At 43.8% G+C, this 21562-nt stretch overlaps 1 protein-coding gene across 3 annotated transcripts in view; it reads right to left on the bottom strand.

Moving 5' to 3' along the window:
* The window catches only part of helz (helicase with zinc finger), a 295601-nt gene extending 276048 nt beyond the window's left edge, over positions 1-19553 (bottom strand). For all 3 annotated transcript variants that reach the window (XM_070857885.1, XM_070857888.1, XM_070857887.1), the window contains exon 1: positions 19507-19553. The gene's annotated coding sequence lies outside the window, so the exon portion shown is untranslated. The remainder of the gene's footprint in view (positions 1-19506) is intronic.
* Positions 19554-21562: the final 2009 nt, after the last annotated feature.

The raw sequence follows: 21562 nt of genomic DNA, 5'->3' as shown, positions 1-21562 counted from the left end.
TTATTGCAAGGGGGATAGAGTATAAAAGCAGAGAAGTCCTGCTACAACTGTACAGGGTATTGGTGAGGCCGCACCTGGAGTACTGTGTGCAGTTTTGGTCTCCGTATTTAAGAAAGGAGATACTTGCATTGGAGGCTGTTCAGAGAAACACAGAAACATAGAAAATAGGTGCAGGAGTAGGCCATTCAGTCCTTCGAGCCTGCACCACCATTCAATAAGATCATGGCCGATCATCACCTCAGTACCCCTTTCCTGCTTTCTCTCGATACCCCTTGATCCCTTTAGCCATAAGAGCATATCTAACTCGCTCTTGAATATATCCAACGAACTGGCATCAACAACCCTCTGCGGTAGAGAATTCCACAGGTTAACAACTCTCTGAGTGAAGAAGTTTCTCCTCATCTCAGTCCTAAATGGCTTATCCCTTATCCTTAGACCGTGTCCCCTGGTTCTGGACTTCCCCAACATCAGGAATATTCTTCCTGCATCTAACCTGTCCAGTCCCGTCAGTATTTTATATGTTTCATTGAGATCCCCTCTCATTCTTCTAAACTCCAGTGAATACAGGCCCAGTCGATCCAGTCTCTCCTCATATGTCAGTCCTGCCATCCCGGGAACCTTCGCTACACTCCCTCAATAGCAAGAACGTCCTCACACCAAAACTGAACACAATATTCCAGGTGAGGCCTCACCAAGGCCCTGTACAACTGCAGTAAGACCTCCCTGCTCCTATACTCAAATCCCCTAGCTATGAAGGCCAACATGCCATTTGTCTTCTTCACCGCCTGCTACCTGCATGCCAACTTTCAATGACTGATGTACCATGACACCCAGGTCTTGTTGCACCTCCCCTTTTCCTAATCTGTCACCATCAGATAATATTCTGCCCTCGTGGTTTTGCCACCAAAGTGGATAACCTCACATTTATCCACATTATACTGCATCTGCCATGCATTTGCCCACTCCCCTAACCTATCCAAGTCACCCTGCAGCCTCTTAGCATCCTCCGGAGTTCACACCGCCACCCAGCTTAGTGTCATCTGCAAACTGAGAAGATTCACTAGGTTGATTCCGGTGATGAGGGGGTTGACTTATGAAGATAGGTTGAGTAGACTGGGTTTATACTCATTGGAGTTCAGAAGAATGAGAGGCGAGCTTATCGAAACATAAGATAATGTGAGGGTTGGACAAAATGGATGCAGAGAGTTTATTTCCACTCATGGGGGAAACTAAAACTAGGGGGCATAGTCTCAGAATAAGGGGCTGCCCATTTAAAACTGAGACGAGGAGAAATTTCTTCTCTCGGAGGGTTGTAAATCTGTGGAATTCTCTGCCTCAGAGAGCTGTGGAGGCTGGGTCATTGAATATATTTAAGGCAGAAAGAGACAGATTTTTGAGCGATAAGGGAATAAAGGGGTATGGGGAGCGGGCAGGGAAGTGGAACTATGATCAGGTCAGCCATGATCTTATTAAATGGCAGAGCAGGCTTGAGGGGTCAAATGGGGTATGGCGAGAAAGCAGGAATGGGGTACTGAAGTTGAATGTTCAGCCATGAACTCATTGAATGGCGGTGCAGGCTAGAAGGGCCGAATGGCCTACTCCTGCACCTATTTTCTATGTTTCTATGTTTCTATGGCCTACTCCAGGCTCCTATTTCTTGCGTTCTCATCAGTTATTTGCCCCACTTCATTTCCCAGAACTAAATCAATCAATGCTTCTTTCCTCAGTGGACTCGAAACATACTGAGCTACAAAGCAGCCCGAGATTCATTCTAATAAGCATTCGCCACCATGACCACATTTTATCCGTCTACCTCAGGATAATTTTTTTTTAAATCATTCAATATTATTGCCCTATTATTCTTGCTTATCTCTCTAAACTGTCTTGCAATTTCCCCTCTATTACATCTCGTGTTTGAAGGATTTCCCTTCCTACTTTAAAAAAAACTCTATCCATGTGGAATATCTTAATGCACCCCCACCAGACATCTTAACATTCTAGCACTGGAACAGAATCCTTTACTGACACTGCCATCACACTCCCTTTCTTTCCCGTCCCTATTGCTCAGAAATATTGTAACAAAGAATATTAGGTTCCCCGGTCATATCTAAACATAAGCCACATCTCCAGAATAGCTCTGCAGTTATTGTTTCTAACTCTCCAATTTTATTTTGAATGCTTTGTGCATTTACGTCCATACCACTGAATCCTGACTCCAATTTCTTGGAACGTTATTCCTTATTCTTTTTCCTGGTTTTCTCATTTATTATTTTGTATCCCTTGCCTCTTCTATTTGTCTCACTTTTTAATCTCTCAACTTCATAACCTCTATATCTCTTTCTCCTGTGATAATATTTTATCTATTTATTTCATCCAAGGCTTCCACTTCTATTACAACAGTTTTATTAATCCTGTTCTCCCTTCTTGTCCCAAACCCAGACTTTCACCGCCTTTCGACCGCCTATTTCCACCTCCATAGCATCGCCCGTCTCAGCCCTTGCCTCAGCTCATCTGCTGCTGAAGCCCTCATCCACGCCTTTGTTAACTCTAGACTTGACTATTCCAACGCACTCCTGGCTGGCCTCCCACATTCTACCCTACGTAAACTAAAGGTGATGCCAAACTCGACTCTCTGTGTCCTAACTCGCACCAAGTCCCGCTCACCTATCACCCCTGTGCTCGCTGACCTACATTGGCTCCCAGTTAAGCAACGTCTCGATTTCAAAATTCTCATCCTTGTTTTCAAATCCCTCCATGGCCTCGCCCCTCCCTATCTCTGTAATCTCCTTCAGCCTCACAACCCCCATGATGTCTGCTCTTCTCTAATTCTGCCCTCAAGCATCCCTGATTACCATCGTTCAACCATCAGTGGCCATGCCTTCTGTTGCCTAGGCCCTAAGCTCTGGAACTCCCTGCCTAAACACCTCCACCTCTCTTTTCTCCTTCGAGATGCTCCTTAAAATCTACCTCTTTGACCAAGCTTTCCTGCCATAATTTCTGCGTATATGGCCCGGTGTCAAATTTTTATCTTATAACACTCCTGTGAAGCGCCTTGGGATGTTTCATTACGTTAAAGGCACTATATAAATAAAAGTAGTTGTTGCTATTATCAGCTTCAATCCTCCTCCACAACTGTGGTGCTTGACCCGACAGCCATCAATTCTAAAGCAAGAGTACTACCAGATAAACCAGGATGACATTCGAAAGAAGAAAGCATGCACCAAGAGGAAGCTTTAATCAAACTAACTTTCTTCCCCCACCACCACCAACTTCCTGGAGGTCGCCACTGACCATAAGCTCAACTGAACCAGCCACATAAATTCCATGGCTACCAGAGCAAGTCAGTGGGTGGGTAACCTGTAGCGAGTGGCTCACTTCCTTATTCCCCAAAGTCTCCACCACCTACAAGGCACAAGTTAGGAGTGTGATGGAATATTGTCCTCTTGCCTGGATGGGTACAGCCGCAACAGTCAAGAAGCTCAACATCATTCATGGCAAAGTAGTTCACTTGATCAGCAGTCCATCCACCACCTTAAACATCCACTCCCTGCACGTCCGGCACACTGTGGCTGCAGTGTTTACTATTTAAAGAATGCACTGCAGCAACTCGCCAAGGCTTCTTTGCCAACATCTCCCAAACCTGCGACCCCCATCACCTAGAAGGGCAGCAAGTACATGGATACATCATTACCTCCAAGTTCCCCTCCAAATCACACATCATTCTGGCAGATACATATCGCCATTCCTTCATTGCCGCTAGGTCAAAATCTTGGAAGTCCCTACCTAACAGCATTGTGAAAGTAAAAAAGTCTTCCATTTAAATAGAGCCTTTCACTACTACCGGATGTCCCAAAGCGCTTTACAGCCAATGAAGTACCTTTTAAAGTGTAGTCACTGTTGTAATGTAGGAAACGCGGCAGCCATTTTGCACACAGCAAGCTCCCACAAACAGCAATGTGATAGTAACCAGATAATCTGTTTTAGTGATGGTGTTTCACTCAGAGTACCTTCACCACAGGGCTGCAGCAGTTCAAGAACAAGGCTCAAGGGCACCAAGGGATGGGAATTAAAACTTGCTAGCAATGCCCTTATCCCGAGAATGAATTTTAAAAACTACTAACACATTAAAGCAGGAGCCTGGGGCAGTCTCTATGCCTGTTATCAAAATGGTGCTTCCTGATCAATAGTGCACTTCTGCTGGATGGAACCAGATCATTTTAGTTACCTTTCTTCCTCTCTCCCTCCCAATCCAAATGGGTCATTAAAGCCAATGGCGCTGCACTGGGAGGGCAGCCAAGAACTGGCAACACTTGCCAACTAAAAACAAACAAGCTTAAAAACCAACTCAATGTAGGTGGACGTACAACACTTTGCCATAGTTAGCACACTTTTACATATTAGATTAAAAGGGGTATGTCAAAGAATGCAGGACATTTAACAAGCTATATTTCCATGCATCAGAACTAGTCGCCTGCTTGCCATGCTGAGCCACCCTGGCAATACATTTACAATACAGGAGAGGGATTTACATCTTCTCCATTTTCATTACGAAGCCCACTTTTGTCCACGGCTTTTAGAAAGCAAAACCAAAATTACAACAGAATTTTATTACATACAGCGAGTCAAGACATTGGTCGAGACCCGTGTAACAATCTCAACCGACCGATTTAATTAATGGAATTACTGCTACAAATCAACTGACAAGAGTTGAAACATTAAATGACCCTAAAGCCAATATTGCGAAGCAAAATATAAATTAAAGTAATGGTAAAATGAGGGATTACCTTAATGCGCAGAATAGTTCATTTGGATGCTGTTAAGAAAACCAATCTGTTTTATCCATTGGGATATTGTGTATTTTGTTGTTACATTTCCACTTTAAAACTCCATTTTATCCAAATTATCACAAATGGAAAGCTTTAAAGAACCATAAAGTCGTAAGGATTATCAGATTATAAACATCTCAAAGTAATGAAATATCTGGATATAAGCAGAATACAATCTTATTACAACAAGACAGTTCATTGTTACCATTTACGTTACCAATAAATGCAAACTGCGATCAGGAATCACCATGTATGAAGACTGTATGTCAGAAGAGTTAATTGTCTCATCCACCTCATGTGAAGGAGATGAGGACACAGCAGTCAACAAAAACTTGCATTTATATAGCACCTTTAAATAAAACATCCCAAGGCACTTCACAGGAGCGTTGTCAAACAAAATTTGACACTGATCTATATAGAGATATTAGGACAACTTCGTCGAAGAGGTAGGTTTTAAAGAACATCTTAAACGAGGAGAGCTAGAGAGGCGGAGAGGCTAAAGGGGGGAAGAATTACAGAGCTTAGGGCCCAGAAAACACAGCCACCAATGGTGGCATGATTAAAATCAGGGATGTGCAAGAGGCCAGAATTGGAGGAGTGCCGAGATCTTGGTGGGTTGTAGAGCTGAAGAAAGTTAGAGAGATAGGGAGGGACGAGGCCATGGAGGGATTTGAAAACAAGGATGAGAATTTTAAATTCAAGGCATTGCCAGACCGGGAACCAATGTCAGTCAGCAAGCACAGCGGTGATGGGTGAACAGGACTTGGTGCGAATTAGGATATGGGCAGCAGAGTTTTGGATGCGCTCAGGTTTATGGAGGCTGGAAGATGGGAGACGGGCCAGGAGCACATTGGAATAGTCAGTCTAGAGGTAAAGGCATGGATGAGAGTTCCAGCAACAGATGAACTGGGGCAGTGGCAGAGACGGGTGATGTTCTGGAGGTGGAAGTAGGCGGTCTTCCCAATAGTGGATACTCAAGGAGTTATAGGGAGGGAGGAACTTAATACTATCAACTATCATTAATGAAGTAGTACTCGGTAAAATAATGGGACTAAAGGTGGACAAGTCCCCTAGACCTGATGGCTTACATCCTAGGGTCTTAAAAGAAGTGGCCGCAGAGATAGTGGATGCATTGGTTGTAATCTACCAAAATTCCCTGGATTCTGGGGCAGTTCCAGCGGATTGGAAAACCACAAATGTAATGCCCTTATTTTAAAAAGACAGACAAAAAACAGGAAACTACAGACCAGTTAGCTAACATCTGTCGTTGGGAAAATGCTGGAGTCCATTATTAAGGAAGCAGTAGCAGGACATTTGGAAAAGCATGATTCAATCAAGCAGAGAGTCAGCATGGTTTTATGAAAGGGAAATCAGATTTGACAAATTTGCTGGAGTTCTTTGAGGATGTAACGAGCAGGATGGATAAGGGGGGAACCAGTGGATTGGTGTCTTTGGATTTCCAGAAGGTATTCGATAAGGTGCCACATAAAAGGTTGATGCACAAGATAGAAGTTCACGGGGTTGGGGGTAATATATTAGCATGGATAAAGGATTGGCTAACTAACAGAAAACAGAGAGTCGGGATAAATGGGTCATTTTTCGGTTGGCAAACAGTAATTAGTGGGGTGCCACAGGGATCGGTGCTGGGGCCTCAATTATTTACAATCTATACCAAGTTGGCTGACGATACAAAGATGGGTGGGGACAGCAAATTGTGAGGAGGACACAAAAAATCTGCAAAGGGATATAGACAGGCTAAGTGAGTGGGCAAAAATTTGGCAGATGGAGTATAATGTGGGAAAATGTGAGGTTAGCCACTTGGCCAGAAATAATAAAAAAGCAAATTATAATTTAAGTGGAAAAAAATTGCAAAATGCTGCAGTACAGAGGGACCTGGGAGTCCTTGTGCATGAAACACAAAAAGTTAGTATGCAGGTACAGCAAGTGATCAGGAAGGCAAATGGAATGTTGGCCTTTATTGCAAGGGGGATCGAGTACAAAAGCAGAGAAGTCCTGCTACAACCGTACAGGGTATTGGTGAGACCACACCTAGAGTACTGCGTACAGTTTTCGTCTCCGTATTTAAGGAAGGATATACTTGCATTGGAGGCTGTTCAGAGAAGGTTCACTGCCTCTTTGGCCAAGCTTTTGGTCATCTGCTCTAATATCTCATGTGGCTCAGTGTCAAACTTCATTTGATAACGCTCCAGTGAACGTTTTATTATGTTAAAGACACTATATAAATATAAATTGTTGTGGTTGTTGTCGGGAGTGGGATGGCGCAGTGGCTGGGAAACAGAATTTGTGGTGGGGACTGAAAAGAATGGCTTTGATCTTCCCAATATTTAGGAAAGTTCTGCTCCTCTAGGATTGGATGTCAGATAAGCAGCGTGACAAATCAGACAGTGAAAGGGTTGCAAGAAGTGGTGATGAGTTTGAGCTGGGTGTCATCAGTGTACATTAAGCAATCTTGTTACCCCCAGCTGGGAGGAGGTCAACAACGCACCTACTCCGGCAAAGAAAAGTAAATGATGTCGTGAGACCCTTACTGCCATCTAAAAGAGAAAATAAGAATGCTTTGTTCTGTCGTACATTTGAGTGCTAACATGCTTTGCCATGTCATGGAAGAATATGGATTTATACCATACTTTCCCAAAAGACAATTACCCATCTCAATACTACTACTCTAGGGAGAAGTAAAGTGCATCCTCACACGAGAAAATACCACACTAAAGATTGCTGATTTTCCGACATGAATTGATTATCTATTCATAGAACCAGAAATTCCTTGCATGTCAAAATATTTAAAATAGCTGCTTTGTATCTGACTTTAGACACGCGAAGTAATGGGGATTAAAAATTGGCCTCAGTTAGCTGCAGGTGGGACACTATTTGTCCCAGTGACCTGGATAGTCTATACACGAAAATGACCTAGAAATATCCACATTTCAAGGAATTATCTGGCAAAGCTGATTTCCCTTGTTTTGATGCCGAATTCAGAGGTTAATTGCAAGAGAAGATGAATGGGAGAAGTTGGCTGACTGGAAGAAACAGACTAATTTACTATCTCAAACCTGATCTATTTGGGACATTTCAACGGGAAGACAGTTCAGAGAAGGTTCACTCGGTTGATTCCCGAGATGAGGGGTTGACTTATGAGGATAGGTTGAGCCTATACACATTGGAGTGATCTTATCGAAAGATAAGATAATGAGGGGGCTCGACAAGGTGGATGCAGAGAGGATATTTCCACTCATAGGGGAAACTAAAACTAGGGGACATAGTCTCAGAATAAGGGGCCGCCCATTTAAAATTGAGATGAGGAGAAATTTCTTCTCTAAGGGTTGTAAATGTATAGAATTCTCTGCCCTAGAGAACTGTGGAGGCTGGGTCATTGAATATATTTAAGGCGGAGATAGACAGATTTTTGAGCGATAAGGGAGTAAAGGGTTATGGGGAACGGGTAGGGAAGTGGAGCTGAGTCCAAGATCAGATCAGCCATGATATTGAATGGCAGAGCAGGCTCAGGGGACCAAATAGCCTACCCCTGCTCCTATTTCTTATATTCTTAATGTGTTCAGTTTAAACATCTGTAACAATGTTAACTGCCTGACCACTGAGTATCAATTTCATCTTCAGGTGGAATTCATCCTGGGAGTCCCAGAAAACTGCGTTTTACCCATAGGGTTTTCCTGCAATCTTCAGTTCCCTGCTTCTCACTGTGTGATCCACGACAGAGCTAAGAAAGGGTCTGTGACGTCATCACCCACATAATATAGTAGCATGCAGAAATCAAGCGCAGGCAGCGGAAGGAGCGTGCGGCAGACGAGGCTCCCTGCCCACCCTTTCCCTCAACGACTATCTGTCCCACCCGAGACAGAAACTGTGGTTCTCGTATTGGACTGTACAGCCACCTAAGAACTCATGCTAAGAGTGGAAGCAAGTCTGCCTCGATCCCAAGGGACTGCCTATGATGATATGATAGTAGACACTTCAAATCGCTGGATAAATATCAACAATGTCTCCGTAAGATCCTGCAAATTCCCTGGGAGGATAGACACACCAATGTCTGTGTTCTCGATCGGGCCAACATTGATGCACTGACCACACTCAACCAGCTCCGTTGAGCGGGCCACATCATCCGCATGCCTGACACAAGACACAAGACTCCCAAAGCCAGCACTCTACTCAGAACTCCTAAACGGCAAGCGATCCCCAGGTGGGCAGAGGAAACGTTTCAAGGACACCCTCAAAGCCTCCTTGATAAAGTGCAACATCCCCATTGACACCTGGGAGTCCCTGGCCAATGACACCCTAAGTGGAGGAAGAGCATCCGGGAGGGCGCTGAGCACCTCGAGTCTCGTCGCCAAGAGCATGCAGAAACCAAGCGCAGGCAGCGGAAGGAGCATGTGGCAAACCAGTCCCACCCACCTTTTCCTCCAACGACTGTCTGTCCCACCTGTGACAGAGACTGTAATTCCCATATTGGACTGTATAGTAACTGGAGAACTCACTTTTAGAGTGGAAGCAAGTCTTCCTCGATTTCAAGGGACTGCCAATGATGATGATATCAGAAACAGTCAATGTCTACTGAAAAAACTAATCTTTTCGACTTGTACAATTTTAAAACAATTAACATATTTTGTCTCTTGCTGTATTCTTCGGTTTCTGTGCAATTGTCTTATTTGTAAATAAATCTATTAGTTTTAGCCAAAATGTAATAGTCTGACAGTGCGATAGTTACAGTAGAGCATGGCGGCAGTCCATGTGATGTTCCATGCGTAATCCTTTGCTAAAAGTGTAATTGTTGATCCTGCTCCATTCAGGACATGCATAAATGTGGCTTAACTCACTGGATGGAAACAGTCCTTTTGTGGCGCGCACAAAAGTGTTGGGAAGACTGAATTATAACCATCTATTTCCCCAATTCACTGCTTTCAATAGATACATGTACAACAGAAGTCAGTGTAAACTTTGTAAACACTTAATTCAGAATACAGTCAATGTGGACACAGACAAGAGAGATGGTTGGATGGGCACTTGAAGTGCAGTAACCTGCAGGGTTATAGACCTAGAGCTGGTAATTGGGATTAGACTGGATGATCTTTTGTTGGACGGAGCAGATCTAATGGTAAGTACTGCAGGGAATAGAAAACGGCCAGGGTGATCTCCTGGACTAGTTTCGATCGCTTGGATGGGTCAGAGAGGAATTTTCCCAGATTTTTTTCTCCCTAAATTGGCCTGGGTTATCATCTGGTTTTTGCCTCTCCCAGGGGATCACATGGCTCCGGTTGAGGTGGAGTGTAGAATGTTTTAGTATAAGGGGTGTCGCAGTTGTGGTGAAGCGGATTGATTGGGCTAGGTGCTCTGTCTTTCCGTCATTGTTCATAGGTTTATATGTAACCTTTAGGGCTGCTGACCAAGGGCCATGTGGCTCTTTGTCGCCTGCGCGGACACGATGGACCGAAATGGTCTCTTTCTGCACTGTAAATTTCTATGTTTCTATCATCCTTACAATAGAGCTTAATTACACCAAAAAAAACTGTAATCCAAATTTCATTACATTACAGGGAAGCAACAAATGATGTGACTATTTCACTGCTGACTTCATCCTTTTGGCAGGTTTCTTAAATTACTCATGCAGCAATATTTCCCATATCGAATTTGTTCAACATTTGCACCAGTTTGCCAATGAAACAGTTGCTAAACACAAACCTACTTCACCTTAGACACACATTCACCAAGACGCACTATCTAGACAGCCACCATGGACAGCTTTAAGGTGCAAGCAAGCACAACATAGCAAATATATGCTCATGTTCAAATGTGTTGAAAGGTCCAGTGAACCAGTCACACTCACCATGATCCACTGTAAAATGTACTCTTTTTGGCCTAGCAATGTCTTTTAAGCCCAAGATACCAAACACTCATAAAACAGATATGTTTTTGCAACCATCCCCCTCGAGCTCACGTGGTCCGAGTGTTCTACAGCAAGATTCTAGTGAACAGATGGACCAGAGTTTCACTTGCCAGCCTGTCTGAAATGTTCCTGTCCATGAAAATGAACGGGAGGAAATACATGGCAAGAGCACAAGCAGAAAGCCCTGGTCATAAAGCGCCAATAATGACACAAGAGGGCCAATTTTGAAGAATATACAACTATAATTCCAAAAGTAAAGTAGCTTTGCACTGACCATTCTAAGCCACACATTTACAGTGTACCTACTGGCTCAGTATGAGGGAAGACTAACTCTTTGCAGCAACACCGGCCGATACTGGCAAAAGAGCAGATTGCCCTTTTAGCACGAGCCTGCCAAAAATCACAAAACCAGCGTCAAAAGGTACAGTGGTGGCATTAGTTACATTTACTGTCAGAAGTTTTAAAATTCATTCTCGTGATGTGGGCATCACGAGGGCAGAATTTATTGCCCTAACCGGGGCGCCTGCCTTGAGGTGGGTGGTGGTCGATGATTTTCTTCTTGAACCATGAGTTCTTTGTATTGGTTTGATACGGCTTTGCTAGGCCACTTCAGAGAGCAATTAAATCAGCCACGGAGTCAAACATAGGCCAGACTGGGTAAAGACAACAGGTTTCTTTCCCTGAAGGACATTGGTGAACCACTTGGGTTTTTATGATAATTTGACAGCTTCATGATTAGTTTTGTAACTTGCGTGTAAACATTTTATAAGTAAATTGGATGTAAACATTATACAAGTGAATTGCATGTAAACATTATATCGCCGCACTGGCTTATGTTGGAGTAAACCTCACTTGCCACTTCACACATTGAATGTGTAAAACTTATGATGGATTTTTTTTAATGTTACAACAGGATGAAACTGATGTGAAGCAACATGTAATTTCGATCTGGTCCAATATCTACCTACTGTAACTTCAACAATACTTATATCTAACCAATGAAACTAAATGGTTTTCACTTCAATATTGATTTTGCAGCAGATTAATCACAAGAGTTGTTCGATAAATGCCACCTAATATTTTTCACCCCTTCTCCCCTGAAAACCCCCAACTCATGCTAGCACAGAGTTCCACAAGCGGCAACAGCCCTCCGATACCAAGCCAAAGTGGAATCTGCTTCATTAGCGAGTCGGAAATCCACACTTGTGGGCATTGGGTGAGGACAGGGTCAGACTCAGTTACGATGTTCTCATACCCATTGGCTCACCTCATTCGCTTCAGCGAGGTACTGGAAGGCTGCTAGCATTCTGAAACTATACGCCAGTATGAGGCACTCAATTCCTTCAGCAGAGGGACAGGAAAATTATTTTTTTTAAATAAAGTATGTGAACCAGGTTCTAACTATACAAAACCTTCTTGGATGAAAAGTAAACTACAGGAAAGGAGCATTATTTAAGGATGCTCTTTACAAATTATATACAGAATTCCAAAACTTAGAACAGATGCTGGGGAAGAGCACAGAAGCTGAATAAGATTGCACATATCTGACCAGCAATGCACCAACTGGGATCAATCATTCTCACCACTATCAGTCTGAAAACCATTTTTTTTATAAAAGCTGCATTTTCCACTCAGCTGTCAAACACTGGCAAAGACTGCAGCTCAAATTACAGTTATTAATACACCATCCCGGTGATGTCATTTTTATTTGCTTTTGGACCCATCAGCTATAGTCCGATTTCAAAAAAGTGTATTGAAGTAATTCGTTTCAACAGGCAGAGAGAGAGTTTGCACACTTGAGAATTTTCCAGAAATTCACAGAGAAGTGCACAAACACAAACATACAACGTTCAATCTAAACTTGGCAACAGTGAGCGACTGTTGGAGCATGAGGACTGCTCCTGTGGGACAATTTTGATCATTTCCACTATTCAGCTGGCCAGTTTTTTTTGAGAGCCAGCAATAGGTCATACAAAACAGATAGTTGTGCATGATCACCAAGCTCAGATGGATCAAATAAAAAGTTAGCTGAAACATTCATACACTTTCACTTAGTAAACACTAAAACACCAGAAGATGTTAAAAGCATGGAGATTATTAACCAGTTTAACATTTATTCACCAAATACATTAGTTTTCTGCAAGGATTTGGTGAAATTACAGTACTGTCTAAAGCATAATTAATATAGTATCAATATGCTGCAAGTAAAATTAAACTTAAGACAACAGATTTTAATGTGGTGCAAAACACTTTATGGGTGAAGCTTGCTCCATTATCGCTGCCTGCCTTTAACCAATATATTTCATATAAAAAGACTTGCATTTATATAGCACCTTTCACAATCTTAGGATATCCCAAAGCGCTTTACAGCCAATTAAGTACTTTTGGTGTATAGTCACTGTTGTAATGTAGGAAACGCGGTAGCCAATTTGTGCACAGCAAGCTCCCACAAACAGCAATGTGATAATGACCCGATAATCTGTTTTTGAGATGTTGATTGAGGGATAAATATTGGCCAGGACACCGGGGAGAACTTCCCTGCTCTGCTTCGAAATAGTGGCCATAGGATCTTTTACGGCCACCTGAGGGGACAGACGGGGCCTCGGTTTAATGTCTCATCCGAAAGACGGCACCTCTGGCAATGCAGCACTCCCTCAGCCCTGCACTGGAATGTTGGCCTAGATCTTTCTGCTCAAGTCCCTGGAGTGGGACTTGAACCCAAAACCCACATATCACTATAATATAGTTTATAATTTTCACTCCAGATAAAACCTACATTTTGTAAGAATAAAATCCAATGCTGGAAGTTCCACACAGCTCAAAGTTTCACTTGCTCAGTATTATACATGGCTAAAATCCTACGAACACTGAATTATGCTGCACTAACTTCAGTATAAATCTCTAATCTGCACTGTGTACTTACTGTAACACACCCACACGACCTTTATGGTAACACACTGAAGATTTACCATCCAGTTTGTAATACATATCTTACTTCAAAAGCAAACAAAAGAAAACAATTCACACTCAGCTACCTTTGTTCAATCCGAATACCTTTAATAAGGCCACATAATGACAACATTAGAACAAAGGCAAAGGATTGCTCGGAAGGCATTAATTTTGACTTGTGCATGTCAGACCTGTGTCAGCGTAGAACACCTGGGAGTTTGGTCTTCAGGTGCAGACACAAGAAAAACACTGGCAGAGATTTCAAAACTGAACACACAGTCAACAAAAATAGTCTTACTGTGTCAATGACTGAACAAGTGCATCCAATGAGTAGCTGAGCAAAAGGGACATAGAAGGTCTCAGCTTTGATCCTCAGCCTGCACGGATTTCATTGATCACAGCCAGGGCAGCTGCAAGGGCATTGCCCCTGGGTTAGAGAGGGGTGGCAAAAATGAGAGGCTTGCCACTCATGCTGCAATCCAGTGACCCCAGATGGAAATGCCCATATGGACACCGGGTAAAGACAGGGTAAAGGCTCGGCTTCAATGCTCTCAATGGTCGACTAACCTGTTGTGACACTCACTATAAAGACTCACACTCAAATACCACCACTTGCTGGTGAGCTACCAGCATTCATAGGACTTTACCTCAGCAAGGAACCAATACCCAGGGGGGATTAGAAAGAGGGCATAATTTTTTTATAGTTTAAAATTAACAGTTGCAGATATTAAACTCCAAGACCGAACTAAATATATATAACCAAAACTTAATAAGCTACCCAGAATGTAATGAGTTTGTGCCTGTACTAAAACGCACAGATAATTGTAATACATCAGAAGTGGAAGGAGCGTTCGAAAATCCTCAACCCTAACAGTTAGCACCATTAACAGGATTGTCAACATGAAGGCAGCAACATAGGCAAAAGGGGTAGAGAACACAGAGTCTCAACTGCCACCGTAAGTACATCAAACAACCAAATGAACTGACAACAGTTAACGTTATCAGCCAAGTGGCATTCAAAGAGAAAGCTCCAGGGATTGTTGTCTTAGCTGTAATGTGCTGTAACGCGCAACATGAGCCAAAATAAGGGAGATCGGGAAAGAAAGGCAGATCCGCCGGTGGAGAGAGAAAGTGGAGGAGGAAGAGAGGGGGAACAACTAGGAAACAAAGAACAGATGAGGAAGATGTTCTAACCCCATTAGGAAAAATATACGCTTAAAAATAAATCCACAAACTCTGCCAAAACAACGCACGTTATACGTTACACTAGATTCAAAGCAGCACCCCTTGTTCAATGAGACAGTAATTTGTGAAAATTATACCTGCAGTAACAAACATTTTTTGCAATTCTTTTTCCTTAATTTCCTATTTGACCATTGGAAGGCATCAAAGTTCACTTTGATCCAGTTCTAATTGGGCATCATTCCATGTGTAATTTCCGACAGGAGAAATTGGACACCAATAAGCAAAAAATCTGGCTGATTTTTCCATTCCTGAGCCCATAGACACTTGGAGTAAATGCAGCATCACCAACAGCCTCCCAGCTGAAATCAGTTAACTCAGCATAAATGGGAATTAGAAATTGAGATCTTGATGTCTATAGCTAAACACACCAGGCAGTGCGCCCATGCCAATCAGGGGAGCTTCCAGAATTTTTTTAAGACAGTTTGATTGTGTTGAGTGTCTTCTTAAATTCAACTAAAGGAATTATCAGTCACAGACCCATAGCAAACCATTAGTTTCAAATTTCAACTGGTCTTCATCAATTATGTTGAAGCCAATTATTCCAGCCATCTGCATACTTTAAACTGTCACTTGTCTTCTGCATAGTTCTGTACATCACTGGGAATGTCAAAAGGCAAATGCTTCACAGAAACACATGTCCTACTGGGCAGCCTTGGGGATGAAATCTGACATGGCCTTTGCATCCCACAGCACATTTTCCAGGGATCGAATTAAATCACCACCTATAGAATTCCAGCTTCATTCACCATTTTGCTCATACAGGTTAAAAACTATACTGGCTACAAAAGATAAATCTAATGGAAATATTTTCTGTAGTACATTTTGACTCAATGTGAAGATGCCAATTCATACACTGGATTTTTGTTTTAAATTAGGATTTAATTAAGAAAAGCAATTGTGCAGAGTATCAGCACAACAAACTATAGCACTCCACACATACAAAAAGAGAGTTCTCAGAGCACTTTACAGGGCAGTGATTTTTATTTTTTTAAGTGGACAGGAAACAAGGAAAGAGTGGAAACGGGTGTTGTCCAAATAGTGACAGCATGGTCAAAGAAAGAAAGACTTGGATTTATATAGCACCTTTCACGACCACAGAACATCTCAAGCGCTTTATAATGAAGTACTTTTGGAGAATCATCACTGTTGTAATGTAGAAAGAAAATATTCCTTAGGAGGTTTTGAAAAAAGGAAGAGAGATGACAGTCCAGAAACTGAAGGAGGGAAGTCCAGAAGACACAAAGCATGAAAGAAAAATGTACGTGGCTGTCCAGTGTCTCAATGGGTAAATATACTACATGATGTGGTACGAAGGCAAACAGAGGGAGGAAGTCCCAGATTCTGTGGTCTGTGCCAAGGGTGGCACTATAATTGGCCTCAGTATTCTTGAGCTCAGTGGCCGCAAGTTCAGAGGAGCAACGATGCTTCGTGTCAGAGAACTACATCACACATTCATGCGCACAGTTCCATCAAGCGAGAAGGAAGAAAGGAAGACTTGCATTTATATAGTACCTTTCATGACCCCGGGACATGCCAAAGCACTTCACAGCCAATGAAGTACTTCTGAAGTGTAGCCACTGTTGTAATGTAGAAAACACAGCAGCCAATTTGCACACAGCAAGCTCCCACAAACAGCAATGTGATAATGACCAGATAATCTGTTTTTTTAGTAATGTTGATTGAGGGATAAATATTGACCAGGACACCGGGAATAGCTCCCATGCTCTTATTTGAAATAATTCCATGGAATCTTTCACGTCCACCTGAGGAGTTCATCCGAAAGACGGCACCTCCGACAGTGCAGCGCTCCCTCAGTACTGCGTTGGAGTGTCAGCCTAGATTTTTGCGCTCAAGTCTCTGAAGTGCAACTTGAACCCACAACCTTCTGACTCAGAGGCAAGAGTGCTACCCACTGAGCCACGGCTGACACAAAGTAGAGGGAAAGCACCAAGCTGGCACAAATCAGTTCTTTGCCAGGAAAGACTTGGTAGGGAATGGAGAAACAGGAAGAAAAAGAAAAATTCAACCCCAGCCACTCAAGCTCACCTCCAGCTAGCGAGTTTAAGGGCCAATATTCAAAAGAAGCATGAATGCAGGTCACTTCACCAGCCTCTAGGTAGGTGTAGACCAGAATTCAGGTAAAGTATTATTTTTTAAATGCTGAAAATGGTTTCTCTAGTGGAAAGATTTTTTTTTAAATTGGGTTTTATTATTAATAAGATACCAATAGCCATGGGAAAATTGGCATTAAAGAAATCACTGGACTAGCAACCTGGTAAACCTGGCAGCATGTATGCAGACACTCAAAAATATTTTTATTAAATATCCTTCAAATAAAAACAAAAACAAATGGCGGGGCTGGGAAGTAAGAGAGGTATTAGAAGGAACTCCCGTCAAATGTTGCTTTTTTTCCATAATGCTCCAAGTAAAGCACACAGGGACATTTTATTGTGTTAAAAGCACCATATAAGAATATAAGTACAAAGAAACAGAAGCAGGAGTAGGCCATACGGCCCCTCGAGCCTACTCCGTCATTTAATAGGATCATGGCTGATCTGATCATGGACTCAGCTCCACTTCCCTGCCCGCTCCTCCTTATTGGTTAAGAAACTGTCTATCTCTGTCTTAAATTTATTCAATGACCCAGCTTCCACAGCTCTCTGAGGCAGTGAATTCCACAGATTTACAACTCTCAGAGAAGAAATTCCTCATCAGTTTTAAATGGGTGGCCCCTTAATTCTAAGATTATGCCCTCTAGTTCTAGTCTCCCCCATCAGTGGAAACATCCTCTCTGCATCCACCTCGTCAAGCCCTCCCATAAATTTATACGTTTCGATAAGATCACCTCTCATTCTTCTGAATTCCATTGAGTAGAGGCCCAACCTACTCAACCTTTCTTTATAAGTCAACCCCCTCATCTCTGGAATGAACCTAGTGAACCTTCTCTGAATTATAAATATAAGTTGTTGTTACTATGTCACCAAAGTAGCAGAAAAGTGATTTTGGATGAAAATTATATTCTTTTGCAAAAGGATTACTGCATCACAGATTAGTATTGCATTAAGTTATATTTCCATAACACTCAATTTTGGAGAGACATCTCAGAGCACTTGAGTGTTCGATAGTGAGTGGACACTAAGCTTGGGGGGGGTGGGAGGGTTGGATCACAGGGAGAGAACAAGGGTCAAGGGGGGACAAGAGCATGGTCAAGACAAAGGAGGTAGCAAGGCAGAGATGCTGAGGAAGATAACTCCACAAGATGGCTGAAGGAGCAACCACCTTGCCCCAACCTCTTGAACTCCCTCACCTCATAACTCCTTCGAAATGTACTTGGATCTAAAGGGCTAAGAAATAGATGAGGGGGATGGGAATTCATTATTCTTGCCAAGACAAGTCCCTAAATACCTATATTAAACCCAAGCTTCGGAACATGCCGATAAAAGTGAGAAAATATTCCCAGAACTTCATCCTTCAGCATTGGGCCATGTAACAAAAAACAAAATGGCCAAGGAACAAGACAAATGCAGTTGATATATCATGGTGCCAATTTTGTTGCCTAATGGGAGAAAAAAAAAACTTTTAATTGCATAATTTCAAACATCCAGGAGCCAGGACAAAAATACAATAGAAAATTCAAACTTTGCACTTCTGAGGAGGGCCTGGAAAATCCTGAATATTTAAAGTGTAATACATGATATATTTTTGGAAAAATGTGAAAAGGGATAGCAAAAATGTTTTAACCTTTTATTCGTGGGGACAGCTATAAACACCAGGTGAGTTTAGCCGATAAAAGTTATTGTTGGATGCCAGTAAGTGATGTGCAGTATTGGCAATGGAATCCGGCTTCATAACAAATATTCAGACAAAATATTGTTAGTGGAGCAGGACTAAAATAGTTTGGTGTAACAGTTCGCCTTCATATGGATTTTTTTTTAAACCAACTACACAGCACAAGCGTGACAAACATTACTTTACATAAAACGCTATTTACTTGCTCTGAAGTTTGACTTGTGCAGCTAGTGGCAATGACGAGGGGGGAAATATGTAGCAGCAGCGGTGTGTTTTATTAGCACACGGAGCTATAGTAGTGAAGATGCAGTGTGTTCCCAGCACAGACACACAGAGAGGGGTGCAGGCTGACGGGAGAGCTCCTTGCCTCCTGCTCAGCTTGTTTACACGTTACACACTCTGGCCTCCACAAGCGCGGGGCCTACTCTTTCCCCCGACCTCGGCTCGCTCGCAAACTCGGCGGCGCCGAGCGAAGGGAGCGGGGGGAAAGGGGGGGGGGGGGGGGGTGAAAAGTGAGCCGGGCCTGCGCTGCTCGGCGGCCCAGGCATTAGATTTGCCAGCGAGAGGGGAGCGAGCGGCCAGCAGACCCAGCCCACCCCCATCCCCCACCGCCTCCTCACACAACAACAGACTGACAGCTCGGGCCCGCCGCCTGCCCGGCCACACGCTCCCCCGCCGCCTCCCCGCGCCTCTTGCCCGCCGCCTCTCGGCTTCGAGCCGCCCAGAAAAAGGCCCGGAGCGGCGGCCGGGCGGCCACCGACACAACTCGCCACCAACCTCTGCCTTTACTTGTGCGCCATCTTGGATCCACTTGTCAGCGTCGCCCAAAGGCATTGTGGGAGGCTGACCCTCGGCCCCGCCCCTCGCGCCTGCGCACTGCCGGCGGAGCGCGCCCTCCGAGCTGGGGCTCTGGGCCGGGCAGGTAAAGGGGGGAGGGAGGGGTAAAGGAGGAAGGGTAATGGTGGGGGAGGGTAGTAAAGGGGGGAGAGAGTAAAGGGGGATAGTAAAGGAGGAGGTAAAGGGGGAGGGTAATGGGGGGGTAGTAAAGGGGGGAGAGGGTAAAGGGGGATAGTAAAGGAGGAGGTAAAGGGGGGAGGGTAATGGGGGGGTAGTAAAGGGGGGAGAGGGTAAAGGGGGAATGGTAAAGGAGGATAGTAAAGGGGGATAGTAAATAGGGGAAGGTAAAGGGGATAGTAAAGGGGGAATAGTAAAGGGGGATAGTAAATAGGGGAGGGTAAAGGGGATAGTAAAGGGGGAATAGTAAAGGGGGATAGTAAATAGGGGAGGGTAAAGGGGGAATAGTAAAGGAGGAGGTAAAGGGGGATAGTAAATAGGGGAGGGTAAAGGGGGGAGGGGTAAAGGGGGAATGGTAAAGGGAGGGTAAAGGAGATAGTAAAGGGGGGAGGGTAAAAGGGGAGATAAAGGAGGGGAGGGTAAAGGGGACAGGAAAGGAGGGAGGGAGGGTAAAGGGGGAGGGGTAAAGGAGGGAATAGAAAAGGAGGAGGTAAAGGGGATAGTAAATAGGGGAGGGTAAAGGGGATAATAAAGGGGGAAGGGGGAGGGGTAAAGGGGGGTAAAGGGGGATAGTAAATAGGGGAGGGTAAATAAGATAGTAAAGGGGGGAGGGTAAAGGGGAGATAAAGGAGGGGAGGTAAGGAGGGAGGGAGGGTAAAGGGGGAAGGAGCTGGGATGGGGGCAGCTGGGGTTGGCAGAAGGGGCGGCAGCAGCCCTCTAACTCACTGCTCTGCACAGAATCTTTCTCCAACTTCATAGAAATTTACAGCACAGAAGGAGGCTATTTCGGCCCATCGTGTCCGCGCCGGCCGACAAACAGCCGCGCGGCCCTCGGTCAGCAGCCCTGAAGGTTACATATAAACCTACGAACAATGACAGAAAGGCAAAGAGCACCCAGTCCGCCTCACACAACCGCGACACCCCTTATATTGAAACATTCTACACTCCACCCCAACCGGAGCCATGTGATCTCCTGGAAGAGGCAAAAACCAGATAAAAACCCAGGCCAACTTAGGGAGAAAAAATCTGGGAAAATTCCTCTCCAACCCATCCAGGCGATCAAAACTAGTCCAGGAGATCACCCTGGCTGTATTCAATTCTTCCTGCTGCCATAACCAATTAAAATATCAATAAATCTGTATATATGCATATAATATTACATTACACCCTTTATTCCAGTATTTTTTTGGTGACATAGAATTTTCAGCAGAGAAACAGGCCATTCATAGAATTACGTAGAAATTACAGCATGGATCATTCAACCCAATTGGTCCGTGCCGGTGTTTACACTCCACACAAACCTCAGTCCACCCAACTTCATCTCACGATCAGCATATTCTTCTATTGCTTTATCCCTCGTGTACGTAAATGCTGTGGCAACAACAGAGGGTCAGAGGCTGGGTATTCTGTGGTGAGTGTCTCACCTGACTTCCCAAAGCCTTTCCACCATCTACAAGGCACAAGTCAGGAGTGTGATGGAACACGCTCCACTTGCCTGGATGAGTGCAGCTCCAATAATAGCCAAGAAGCTCGACACCATCCAGGACAAAGCAGCCCGCTTGATTGGCACCCTATCCATCACCTTAAACATAAACTCAGAAATTTACAGCACAGAAGGAGGCCATTCAGGCCATCGTATCCGTGCCGGCCGACAAAGAACTATCCAGCCTTATCCCACTTTCCAGCTCTTGGTCCGTAGCCCTGTAGGTTACGGCACATCAAGTGCACATCCAAGAACTTTTTAAATGCTATGAGGGTTTCTGCCTCTACCATCCTTTCAAGCAGTGAGTTATAGACCCCCACCAAACTCTGGGTGAAA

Source organism: Pristiophorus japonicus, chromosome 16, assembly GCF_044704955.1.
Source record: "Pristiophorus japonicus isolate sPriJap1 chromosome 16, sPriJap1.hap1, whole genome shotgun sequence".
Taxonomy (NCBI): domain Eukaryota; kingdom Metazoa; phylum Chordata; class Chondrichthyes; family Pristiophoridae; genus Pristiophorus; species Pristiophorus japonicus.
Note: the sequence above shows the minus strand (reverse complement) of the source record. Positions and strands in the feature narration are given on the sequence as shown.